This window comes from Podarcis melisellensis, assembly GCF_964234715.1.
Source record: "Podarcis melisellensis genome assembly, chromosome: 7".
NCBI lineage: Eukaryota > Metazoa > Chordata > Lepidosauria > Squamata > Lacertidae > Podarcis > Podarcis melisellensis.
The window spans coordinates 16,015,052-16,028,515 of NC_138539.1; the positions used below are offsets into that span (position 1 = coordinate 16,015,052).

Genomic DNA, 13,464 nt, shown 5'->3' on the forward strand with positions numbered 1-13,464 from the left:
TTGCTCCCCTCGCAGCCACCCATCCTCTCCAGCACCAGGCCTGAGGGTGTGCCAGAAGTGTGTTGCATGCTGCGCTCACAGGGCACACCAAGGGGGCACAGCCCCCCATGCCAGCTGATCAGTTCAGCTTATCTCCCCCTCTCTGCTCATCAAACGATCCATCTAATAACCAGGGAGGACTCCATATGCACCCCCAACTGGGTGCTGGTCTTTGACCACCCCAGAAACACAGCAAGTTTTCTTTGCTGTTTGCCACCATGGCACAAATTGTTTTTTGGTTTTTTTTAAATAATGTTTATTAAAAAAATTTTAAAGTTACAAAAATTAAAAACAAGTAAAAACAAAACAACACATCGCAACCAGGAAAAAAGAAAAAAAGAAAAAGAAAGAGAAAAAATACAAAAAAATAAAATCCATTAAAAAACAACAACACAGCAAATCTTCCCATAACTTATCTTTCCTTTGCTTGTTTCATTGACCTCCTCACACCTCCCTTTTTCGTATTCTAGTTCAGTTAACTATTTCAGCAAATCCTTTCCATCTTTTCCAAATTTTGTCCTGTAATTTATCTTAATATAATGTAACTTTACTTTCCCTCCTTTCACCAATTAACAGTCTATTTTTTCCTAAACCTTTATAACATTTCTGCTAGAACCATATAACTTCATTCCAACATCCTTCTAAGATTCATTAATTTTACAATGTTTCTGTAGATAGTCTTTAAATGTCTTCCAGTCTTCCTCCACCAACTCTTCTCCCTGGTCTCGGATTCTGCCGGTCATTTCCGCCAATTCCATGTAGTCCATCACCTTCATCTGCCATTCTTCCCGGGTGGGTAGATCTTGTGTCTGGCCATGGCACAAATTGGTGGGGGGTCAGTGGCAGAAAAAGAATTCCTTGGGAATCCAGATCACGGTTCTGAACTGTAAGTTAGCTGCTCTGAGTTTAAGCCGCACTTCAATTATTTAGATCTGCCTGTGGCCCTGGTGTTGCTATCAGACCATGCGTAGGCAACCTAAGGCCCGGGGGCCAGATCTGGCCCAATCACCTTCTAAATCCGGCCCGCGGATGGTCCGGGAATCAGCGTGTTTTTACATGAGTAGAATGTGTCCTTTTATTCAAAATACATCTCTGGGTTATTTGTGGGGCCTGCCTGGTGTTTTTACATGAGTCGAATGTGTGCTTTTATTTAAAATTAATCTCCGGGTTATTTGTGGGGTATAGGAATTCATTCATTATTTTTTTCCAAAATATAATCGGGCCCACCACAAGGTTCTGCATAGCCAGTTCTGCATAGTTCATCAATTTCTCTTGCACCAGGACTGGATCATTTAATCATGCAGAATTGTAGCGCCTTTGGGTATTCTGTCTGCTGCATCTCTGGATGATTCCCTGCACTGCCTGCTTCCAAACAGGACACACTCAGAACAGTAGGAGAAAATGCAGTTTAGTGGTAGAGCCCTGCTTTAATGCAAAAGGCCCCAGGCTCAGTCCCCTCACTTCCAGTTAACAGGGCCAAGTAGCCAAAGAATGAATTACCTCTGCCTGAGACTCTGCCAGTCAGAGTAGACAACACTGCATTAGATGAACAAATTGCCTGACCTAGAATATGGCAGTTTTCTCTGTTCTTAACAACTCAAGCAGATGCATGTCAGCTGCTCTCTGGGCAGGTAATTCTAACTCTTTCACCATCTACCTGAGAGCAGGAGCCCTGTTATTTTAGGCACGTCTTCTCCAAAATTTGTGGGATTTTTTTTTTAAAAAAACCCAAAATCTCCAAAGCGAATAATTTTGTAAACTCATGGGGAAGCTGGTGTTAAATCGGCTATATGCCTACTCTATTGTTACAAATCAGGAGCAAAACCTAACTGGAAAATCTGTGTAGGATCAACATGTCCTTTTGAATAATATGCCAGACAGGGCTTATCCCACCCCTGCCCCACCCCAATCCGCAGATTCCATGTCATGAGTTCTTACGGTTCATCTGTTGTAGAGGGAGGTAGCAAAACCAGCTTACAAATTTTTAGATTGATAATTTTAAAGCCATGCAACAGTCTTAATTTGCAAAAGCAAAAACCCTTGTGTGATATTTTAAAAAGCATTTTTAACGAGTGAATTAAAAACCAGCGCAACAGGTAAAATAATAATAATAATGAATTGCTAACAGTAGCAGGATAGCAGCAAATGTCACTTAGCCATTTAAAAATGCCTCAATAAATAAGCGGGACACAGGTGGCGCTGTAGGTTAAACCACAGAGCCTAGGACTTGCCGATCAGAAGGTTGGCGGTTCGAATCCCCGCGACGGGCTGAGCTTCCGTTGCTCAGTCCCTGCTCCTGCCAACCTAGCAGTTTGAAAGCACGTCCAAGTGCAAGTAGATAAATAGGTACCGCTCTGGCGGGAACGTAAACGGCATTTCTGTGTGCTGCTCTGGTTCGCCAGAAGCGGCTTAGTCATACCACATGACCCGGAAGCTGTACGCCGGCTCCCCTGGCCAATAAAGTTAGATGAGTGCCGCAACCCCAGAGTCGGCCATGACTGGACCTAATGGTCAGGGGTCCCTTTACCTTTACCAATAAATAAGCAGGCCTTTGTCTGGTGCCTAAAAGTAATTAAATTCATCACCTGTCACTGCTTTCTGGGGGACACAGCACTGCTGAAAAGCCTTTTCCACATTCTCCATCAGAGATCCGGCTGCTCCACAGCTGGGGCCACCAAAGCTTCTGAATACGAGTTCCTGGAAACCACAGGAGGGTGGAGTGCTCTTGTGTTTAGATCCTTCTTGCCCTGCGGGCATCTGGTCAGCCACTGTGAGAAAATGATGCTGGACTAGATGGGCCATTGGGCTGATTCAGCAGGGCTCTCCTTATGTTCTTGTGAAGGATGATCTTACCAATAGGACAGGCTCATGTGGAAGATGGTGGTCCTTTTTGGTGTCTGTGTCCCAATTTGTAGAAGACCCTAAATCAGGAGTTGGGATACTTGTCACTCCCCTGGTGTTGCTGGACTACAAAGCTGACATCTTCCCTGAACAACTACCCTGCCAGCTGCCGCTGATGGAGTCTGGCAACACCTAGAGGAAGGAAATCAGCTCTGAGTACTCACTGGAAGGACAGATCCTGAAGCTGAGGCTCCAATACTTTGGCCACCTCATGAGAGGAGAAGACTCCTTGGAAAAGACCCTGATGTTGGGAAAGATGGAGGGCACAAGGAGAAGAGGACGAGATGGTTGGACAGTGTTCTCGAAGCTACCAGCATGAGTTTGACCAACCTGCGGGAGGCAGTGGAAGACAGAAGTGCCTGGCGTGCTCTGGTCCATGGGGTCACGAAGAGTTGGACACGACTAAACGACTAAACAACAACAACAACACCTAGAGGGCCACATGTTTCTCCACTCCTTCATTACGGTCTTCTACGAATTCCATGGTAATCTGCGCATTAAGAGGAACCCTCTGGAAATGCTTATTTAAATGAATGTTTGAAATGTCTAGAACTCTATAGCAACATTCCGGGAAGGGCAAACGATGAAGATTTGTCTTAAAATGACTGCGAATACACATCTTGGAACCCAAGCCACTTCTTCCACATTTGCCTCAAAACTTCTCAATGGCCGCTTTCTCAGTGAAGTCGGTGCACCAATTTTATATATGGACTAAGTAGGAGAGAAGGAATAAAAGCAGGGGTCAGTAGACCTTTTCAGCAGGGGGCTGGCCGATCCACTGTCCCTCAGACCTTGTGGGGGGCCGGACTATATTTTGAAAAAAATAATAATGAATGAATTCCTATGCCTCACAAATAACCCAGAGAAGCATTTTAATTAAAAACACACATTCTACTCATGTAAAAACACACTGATTCCTGGACCATCCGTGTGCCGGATTTAGAAGGCGATTGGGCCGGATCCAGCCCTTGGGCCTTATTTTGCCTACCTTTTCATTAAAGGTTTGTTTCCCCTTCGCCTCAGTCGCAATGGGCTTCCCAGAAGGATGCTTTTGAAGACCTGCAGTAACTTTCCATTCCTCAAGGGGGAGCGTGCGCACAAATTACTACGCCGTTTTCAATTTTTGTGTGACTGTAATGGGATCCTGCCTGTGAGAATGGATTGAAATTATTCAGGAGAGCTATAATTTGATACAGCAGATGCTTTTTTTAACAGCACAACTATAAAAACAACGTTTTGTGTTCCAACCAAGAGACGCGTTTTATTACATTTGCCATTGTAGTTAAGCGTGCGTGCTCAGATTTTTGGTCACTTCCAGTTCCCGCTTCTACCCCTCCTCCAACCCCCGAAATTTATTCTTAACTTGTAATTTATTTGGCTAGATAACACTGCTCTGGGTCTGAAAGTTTCTGGCAGGGAGTGAAAAAGTTAAACTTGCCCCCTCTCTGCTACTCAGGCTGCCCCTCCCTTTCCCTACCCCACCCCTAATATTTATATATGCATATTTAAAACATGCATTCACCCAGTTCTCTGGCTGATTTAAAAATTGGCCATTTTTATTGTGCGCAAAAAAAAAAAAGGAAAAAGGAAAACAGATTCCAGTTGGAGAAGGCAGGCTGTTTTCTCGGTTAATCATCAATTATCCCCTCTTTGTTGTGGGAAAGTTGTAGCTTATAAACAGCTCGTTGAAAATGTAACAAGAGAGGAAGTATTGCAGATGGGGAATTCGCTATGATCTTGCAAAAGCAGAAACCCCACCATGCAGTTAAATGAATCCTTTGCCTTGCTAGCTGAAAGGCAGGCTCTGCAAATGCAGCCGCTCATTTGGAAAAGAAAAGAACACATCCAGGGCAGTATATTCAGCATGGAGCGCAACACACTGGAATATTTTGCCATAACTCTTTTCAAGCTCTCCTGCCGTCAGGAGGGCTAAAAGCTGCTTGACGAAAGGTGTGATTTCTCAGAGTTTTAACAAGAACATATAAGCATATAGGATGAGCACACTTCCCAGTTTTTAAGTTCTGCTGGGGAAAGCAGATAGCTCAGTGGGGCTTCAGGGAAGAGCTAAGCATTGATTTTTGATTATTTAATTTCTATACCACGTAATATATTCACTCTTTCTCTTAATGCTTAGGACATGGGTAGGCAACCTAAGGCCCGGGGGCCAGATCCGGCCCAATCGCCTTCTAAATTCGGCTCGCGGACGGTCCAGGAATCAGCGTGTTTTTACATGAATAGAATGTGTCCTTCTATTTTAAATGCATCTCTGGGTTATTTGTGGGGTATAGGAATTCATTCATATATATTTTTTCAGAATATAGTCTGGCCCCCCACAAGGCCTGAGGGACAGTGGACCGGCCCCCTGCTGAAAAAAGTTTTCTGACCCCTGACTTAGGGCCATTTAGTCCATGAGAATAGTGGGAGATTGAGTACAGTCATACCTTGGGTTACAGCCGCTTCAGGTTGCATTTTTTCAGGTTATGGACCGCCGAAACCCGGAAGTACCGGAATGGGTTACTTCTGGGTTTTGGCGGTCGCGCATGCGCAGAAGCACTAAATCACACTTTGCGCATGCGCAGAATCGCAACCCATGTGTGCGCAGACACGGGTTGTGAACGCTGCAGGTTTCGAACGTGCATCCCACACGGATCACATTCGCAACCCGAGCTTCCACTGTATAGGAAAATCTGACGTGCTTCATCACACAGTGCCTGGTTAAACTGTGAAATTAGATTTCGCAAGAAGCAGTGAGTCAGCACATCATGCCAAGTTCTTTGGGGCACTAGAATGTATTAGTGTGTCAGCACTTTTCATTATTCCCCGCCCTTGTTAAATTTAAGCAATGCAAGGGAAGTATTGCCTATAATTTTTTACAAGTATTCCAATGAAAACGTCTGTGTAATGCAATATTTAAAGCACAAAGAAGTGTATGTGCTTTAGTTTTCCCCACACTTAGGTGTTTCCCAAGCAATAACAGACTTCCTCAGGAGTTTGTGGGCTCTCCTTCGTTAGTGGCTTTCAAGGAGAGGTTGGATGGCCATCTGTCATGGATGCTTTAGCTGAGATTCCTGCATTTCAGCGGGTTGGTCTAGATGACCCTCAGGGTCCTTTCTGACTCTACAAATCTGTGGTTCTATGTGCTCCTTATAGCACCTACGTAAGCTCCACATATCCCATCTAGAACAAAACTGCTTCTCTCTGGAGAAAAATATTTGCGTATGCATTATGTAATGTCTCTGCTAAGCAACTTCTATTACTTATTACTGCTCGCTTTTCTACTGCTGACTTGCAGAAATTGTTAGGCAGTGTGCTGGAACAGTACAATCACCCATCTAGCAAAAAGCAAAATGCAGTAAACTACAGTTAAATTGCCCTTTTTTTTTTCTTTTCCTTTTCTTTAACAGAAAGAAAGAAAGAAAAGCTCTCTAGTGCACAAATAGCGTTTTATACCTTGGAAATTTCTCAGAAGGGTTATGCAGAACTTTCCAATCTGAGCTGGCTTATCTGTTCAAACCTGTAGTTAAGGCCTCTTGCATGGGAGGGGAACGAGATGATGCTGATAGCATCGTGCTTTAAACAGGCACTGAAGGACTTTCCTCGAGACAGTAAAATGCAAAGAGTTGCTAGAGGTACCAGGGTGTGGGTGGCAAGGCTGCCAGGGTTGGATTCGCACAGCGATTTCTTGGATCTGCTCCAGGGCTCAGGGCAATAGGAAGGCTGATCCAGCAATGTCGGCGTGGGCAGATCCCAGCATGGTGTTGTTTAGTGGAGTACCAGCTCAGTCAGGCTGAGACACTGGCAAGAGAGCAGCAGCCGTCTCTAAAGTCAAATGGACATCAGGAATCAGGGATCAGCCAAGGCCAGGGGAAACTGGACAATAAAATAACATGCAAAATAAAAGAGGGAGGAGAAATGAAGGGCACCATCCCACAGTCATTCCACCTGCAGGCAGGTTCTATAGGGGAAAGCCAGGGTGGGAACAGTGTAAGCGGACCACTCTATGGGCAAGCGATGCTCAGATTACTGGGAAAGCCCAGCCATCTCAGCTACTATGTTTAGAACACCATAGAGCAGGGGTCCCCAAACTAAGGCACGCGGGCCGGTTAAGGCCCGAGGGACTTGTTTATCTCGACGACCTCTGCTGCCACCACCCACTCTTATCTGCGCTGCTAGGCTGCCCACTTCCGGGTCAGAGGAGCACCGGAAATAGCTTGTGCGCATGCGCAAGCATTATTTCCGGTGCACATCTGGATCGGAGGCTGCCCGTGCACATGTGCACAAGCTATTTCCGTTGCTCCTCTGACCCGGAAGTGTGCCAGAAAGACCATGTGCGCACACGTATGGGCACACACTCCTCTGGCCCACCACGCGATCGGCGCTGGGGACACCAGCCCGAGGCGCAGTAAGTTTGCCGACCCCTGCCATAGAGGCTATGATTTGATAGGATGGGAGCTTTCATTAAGGGGTGACAACCCTTTAACTTAGGGGCCCTCTTCCCCCCTGCCTCCAGCCCCATGGTTCAAGCTAATAGGCTAGGTGGGATTTGTTGTTGTTGTTTAGTCGTTTAGTCGTGTCCGACTCTTCGTGACCCCATGGACCAGAGAACGCCAGGCACCTCTGTCCTCCACTGCCTCCCGCAGTTTGGTCAAACTCATGCTGGTAACCTCGAAAACACTATCCAACCATCTCGTCCTCTGCCGTCCCCTTCTCCTTGTGCCCTCCATCTTTCCCAACATCAGGGTCTTCTCCAGGGAGTCTTCTCTTCTCATGAGGTGGCCAAAGTACTGGAGCCTCAGCTTCACAATCTGTCCTTCCAGTGAGCACTCAGGGTTGATTTCCTTCAGTATGGAGAGGTTTGATCTTCTTGCAGTCCATGGGACTCTCAAGAGTCTCCTCCAGCACCATAATTCAAAAGCATCAATTCTTCGGCGATCAGCCTTCTTTATGGTCCAGCTCTCACTTCCATACATCACTACTGGGAAAACCATAGCTTTAACTATACGAACCCTTGTTGGCAAGGTGATGTCTCTACTTCTCAAGATGCTGTCTAGGCCTGTCATTGCCCTTCTCCCAAGAAGCAGGCGTCTTTTAATTTCGTGGCTGCTGTCACCATCTGCAGTGATCATTGAGCCCAAGAAAGTAAAATCTCTCACTACCTCCATTTCTTCCCCTTCTATTTGCCAGGAGGTGATGGGACCAGTGGCCATGATCTTCGTTTTTTTGATGTTGAGCTTCAGACCATATTTTGCGCTCTCCTCTTTCACCCTCATTAAAAGGTTCTTTAATTCCTCCTCACTTTCTGCCATCAAGGTTGTGTCATCTGCATATCTGAGGTTGTTGATATTTCTTCCGGCAATCTTAATTCCGGCTAGGGATTCATCCAGCCCAGCCTTTCGCATGATGAATTCTGCATATAAGTTAAATAAGCAGGGAGACAAAATACAGCCTTGTCGTACTCCTTTCCCAATTTTGAACCAATCAGTTGTTCCATATCCAGTTCTAACTGTAGCTTCTTGTCCCACATAGAGATTTCTCAGGAGACAGACGAGGTGATCTGGCACTCCCATTTCTTTAATAACTTGCCATAGTTTGCCGTGGTCGACACAGTCAAAGGCTTTTGCATAGTCAATGAAGCAGAAGTAGATGTCTTTCTGGAACTCTCTAGCTTTCTCCATAATCCAGCGCATGTTTGCAATTTGGTCTCTGGTTCCTCTGCCTCTTCTAAATCCAGCTTGCACTTCTGGGAGTTCTCGGTCCACATACTGCTTGAGCCTTCCTTGTAGAATTTTAAGCATAACCTTGCTAGCGTGTGAAATGAGTGCAATTGTGCGGTAGTTGGAGCATTCTTTGGCACTGCCCTTCTTTGGGATTGGGATGTAGACTGATCTTCTCCAATCTTCTGGCCACTGCTGAGTTTTCCAAACTTGCTGGCATATTGAGTGTAGCACCTTAACAGCATCATCTTTTAAAATTTTAAATAGTTCAGCTGGAATACCATCACTTCCACTGGCCTTGTTATTTGCAGTGCTTTCTAAGGCCCATTTGACTTCACTTTCCAGGATGTCTGGCTCAAGGTCAGCAACCACACTACCTGGGGTGTACGAGACATCCATTTCTTTCTGGTATAATTCCTCTGTGTATTCTTGCCACCTCTTCTTGATGTCTTCTGCTTCTGTTAGGTCCTTTCCACTTTTGTCCTTTATTATGGAAATCTTTGTACGAAATGTTCCTTTCATATCTCCAATTTTCTTGAACAGATCTCTGGTTCTTCCCATTCTATTGCTTTCCTCTATTTCTTTGCACTGCTCGTTTAAGAAGGTCTTCTTGTCTCTCCTTGCTATTCTTTGGAAATCTGCATTCAATTTCCTGTATCTTTCACCATCTCCCTCGCATTTTGCTTGCCTTCTCTCCCCCGCTATTTGTAAGGCCTCATTGGACAGCCACTTTGCTTTCTTGCATTTCCTTTTCATTGGGATGGTTTTCGTTGCTGCCTCCTGTATAATGTTACGAGCCTCCATCCATAGTTCTTCAGGCATTCTGTCCACCAAATCTAAATCCTTAAACCTGTTCCTCACTTCCACTGTGTATTCATAAGGGATTTGACTTAGATTGTATCTTACCGGCCCAGTGGTTTTTCCTACTTTCTTCAGTTTAAGCTTGAATTTTGCTATAAGAAGCTGATGATCTGAGCCACAGTCAGCTCCAGGTCTTGTTTTTGCTGACTGTATAGAGCTTCTCCATCTTTGGCTGCAGAGAATATAATCAATCTGATTTCGATGCTGCCCATCTGGTGATGTCCATGTGTAGAGTCGTCTCTTGTGTTGTTGGAAAAGTGTGTTTGTGATGACCAGCTTGTTCTCTTGACAGAACTCTATTAGCCTTTGCCCTGCTTCGTTTTGATCTCCAAGGCCAAACTTGCCAGTTGTTCCTTTTATCTCTTGACTCCCTACTTTAGCATTCCAATCCCCTATAATGAGAAGAACATCCTTCTTTGGTGTCACTTCTATAAGGTCTTGTAAGTCTTCATAGAATTGGTCAATTTCAGTTTCTTTAGCACAAGTAGTTGGTGCATAAACTTGGATTACTGTGATGTTAAAAGGTTTGCCTTGGATTCGTATCGAGATCATTCTATCATTTTTGAGATTGCATCCCAGTACAGCTTTCGCCACTCTTTTGTTGACTATGAGGGCCACTCCATTTCTTTTACGGGTTTCTTGCCCACAGTAGTAGATATGATGGTCATCCGAACTGAATTCACCCATTCCCGTCCATTTTAGTTCACTGATGCCCAGGATGTCAATATTTATTCTTGCCATCTCATTTTTGACCACCTCCAACTTACCCAGGTTCATGGTTCTTACATTCCAGGTTCCTATGCAATATTTTTCTTTACAGCATTGGACTTTCCTTTCGCTTCCAGGCATATCCGCAACTGAGCGTCCTTTCGGCTTTGGCCCAGCCGCTTCATCAGCTCTGGATCTACTTGTACTTGCCCTCCGCTCTTCCCCAGTAGCTTGTTGGACGCCTTCCGACCTGAGGGGCTCATCTTCCAGCGTCATATCTTTTATATGCCTGTTGTCTTTGTCCATGGAGTTTTCTTGGCAGGGATACTGGAGTGGCTTGCCGGTTCCTCCTCCAGGTGGATCACGTTTGGTCAAAACTCTCCACTATGACCTGTTCATCTTGGGTGCCCTGCTCGGCATAGTTCATAGCTTCTCTGAGTTCTTCAAGCCCCTTCGCCACGGCAAGGCAGTGATCCATGAAGGGGCAGGTGGGATACAGAAGGCTAATAGGCTAGGTGGGATACAGAAGATATGCAGGTTCAGAGATGGTAGAAGCAGAGCAAGGCATGGAATGCTCATTCATTCATTCCTTTTGTATCCCATGTTTCCTCCAAGGAGCTCAAAGTGGCATACGCGATTTCTACCTTCCTTTTGTTATCTTGACAACAACCCTATAGCTCAGTTGGTAGAGCATGGGTCTTGGTCTCAGGGCCGTGGGTCCAAGCCCAAGGTTGGGTGAAAGACTCCTGGATTGCAACTCTACAATTCTATGAACCCTGGTCTCCAAGATCCTAGTCCAAAATGCTCCTGCCAGCAGTCTCTTCCTTCTTCCTTTTATAAGGGCTGCTGGGAGCAGGACCCACAGAGCAAACTCGGAAGCTGAAGAGGGCTCAAATCAGTCTGCTTACGATTTGAGCAGGGCAGTGCTCAGAGGGAGCAATTCCTAGCTGGAGGCTGAGTTTACTGGTCAAACACCCCTAAACCCCAATACCAAAGTGACAGCACCCTTACCTTTGTATTTTCTGCCATGAAATAGTTAGTTGCTAAAGCGGTGTTTTATTTTGTATTTATTGAGACCCAACAGTGTTTCTCTATGAGTTTGAGTACGCAAAGCATCTATAGCTGTTGATCTTAGATTGGATCAAATTCCCAAAGGTCGGGTATCTGAAGTTTCGCTGGAGGTAAATTAAATTCTGCCAATGCAATTTTCCTCTCTAGGAAGATGTTTGTAGTGATCGAAAACTACCCCATGTTGCTATACGGGTTGAAGAATTGACTAAGCAATAAAGTTGAGGTTAATAATCCATCCCTTTCTGTTCATTGCATTTTCATTCTTCCTGTAGAACCAAGTCTTAGCAGTTGAAAGTAATATTAAAGGATGCTAAGGAGTTTGAGTTAATGTACTGTATGGCTCAACCTTTTAATTCACTACAGTTTGCCAAGTTCGCAACCATCTCTGCCCTGGTCATGTCCAGACTTGACTACTACAATGTTCTCTACTTGGGGCTGACTTTAAAAGTAGCTTGGATTTGCTAGCTGGTCTAGAATTTGGCTGCTAGAGTTTTGATAAGGGTGAGGGAATCAGCTTCCATAACACCACAACTGTACAACAGTGTACTGGCACTGGCTCCTGGTCCATTTCTGAGATGATTTTAACATTTAAAGCCTTAAATTGATATTCAGTAAACTTTTAGTGTTCAAACTGCCTTCAGTGGCTACTGCCCAGCAATGTGGGCTCAGAAATAGTTTAAATAAATAAAAGAACACTGTAAACAAATGCGTTTCCTAAAGGGCACAAAGTAAAAAGGTAAAGGTAAAGGTACCCCTGCCCGTACGGGCCAGTCTTGACAGACTCTGGGGTTGTGCGCCCATCTCACTTAAGAGGCCAGGGGCCAGCGCTGTCCGGAGACACTTCCGGGTCACATGGCCAGTGTGACATCGCTGCTCTGGCGAGCCAGAGCCGCACACGGAAACGCCGTTTACCTTCCCGCTGGTAAGCGGTCCCTATTTATCTACTTGCACCCGGAGGTGCTTTCGAACTGCTAGGTTGGCAGGCGCTGGGACCGAGCAGCGGGAGCGCACCCCGCCGCAGGGATTCGAACCGCCGACCTTTCGATCGGCAAGTCCTAGGCGCTGAGGCTTTAACCCACAGCGCCACCTGCGTCCCATACAAAGGGCACAAAGTAGGATGTAAAAATTGCTCTCCGGAAGTGGATGCATTTATGATTCCCAGTTCCCATGTGAAATATAGCCCTCTTCGTGTGTTGCTCATCGGTGTGGTGTTAGGGGATGTGGAGCTGCACATTTAACCCTGTCCCCAAGTTCTGCATTGGGCACAAAACATCTGTATGAAGGGTAGAAGTGATCATGGCAACAGTGCAAACAGTGGATGTGGCATCGGGGCGGAGCTAAACCACCCTCATCGTTCTGCCCGGACACTGAGGTCCAGCGCCGAGGATCTTCTGATGGTTCCCTCACTGCGAGAAGCCAAGTTACAGGGAACCAGGCAGAGGGCCTTCTCTGTAGTGGCACCCACCCTGTGGAACGTCCTCCCACCAGATGTCAAAGAGAAAAACAACTACCAGACTTTTAGAAGGTATCTGAAGGCAGTCCTCTTTAGGGAAGCTTTTAATGTTTAACAGACTACTGTATTTTAATACTTTGTTGGAAGCCGCCCAGAGTGGCTAGGGAAACCCAGCCAGATGGGCGGGGTATAAATAATAAATTATTATTATATTATATTATTATAAAAGCATGCCACCACACAGTCTGCCACCACCTTTGCCCTCGTTATGCAAGTAATGTGCGAAGGGTTCTTATGAGTTGGCGGTTTCTGGAAGCTCATCGGTGCCTGTCCGTAAAACAGAAAGTGTGTAGATTTTTCAGCTCAGCTTGATTGGCACTTCGGTATTTGAGAGTTTGATTCTCCCTGATCTTAGTTGCTATCTCCATATGAACTGACTCAGACTCTGCAATAATCATCTGAGGCCTTTTTTCATGTGCCTCCTTCACGAGAGGTCTGGAGGGTGGCAACATGACAACGGGCCTTTTCTGCGGTGGCCCCCTGTTTTTGGAATGCTCTCCCCAGGGTGGCTCACCTGAGGCCTTCATTATACACCTTTAGGAGCTAGGCAAAAGCATTTCTCTTCACACCAATTTCCCGCTAAGAAAAAAAGTTGCCACATATTGCATTCTTCAGAAATTTGTCCAGGGGAACGTCAGACTAGGTGGACCACTGGCC

The 13,464-nt window shown here is 45.7% G+C and overlaps 1 protein-coding gene across 3 annotated transcripts in view; it reads left to right on the forward strand.

Moving 5' to 3' along the window:
• SAMD12 (sterile alpha motif domain containing 12) overlaps positions 1–13,464 on the forward strand; it is a 201,730-nt gene that overhangs the window by 49,716 nt on the left and 138,550 nt on the right. The window lies entirely within an intron of this gene.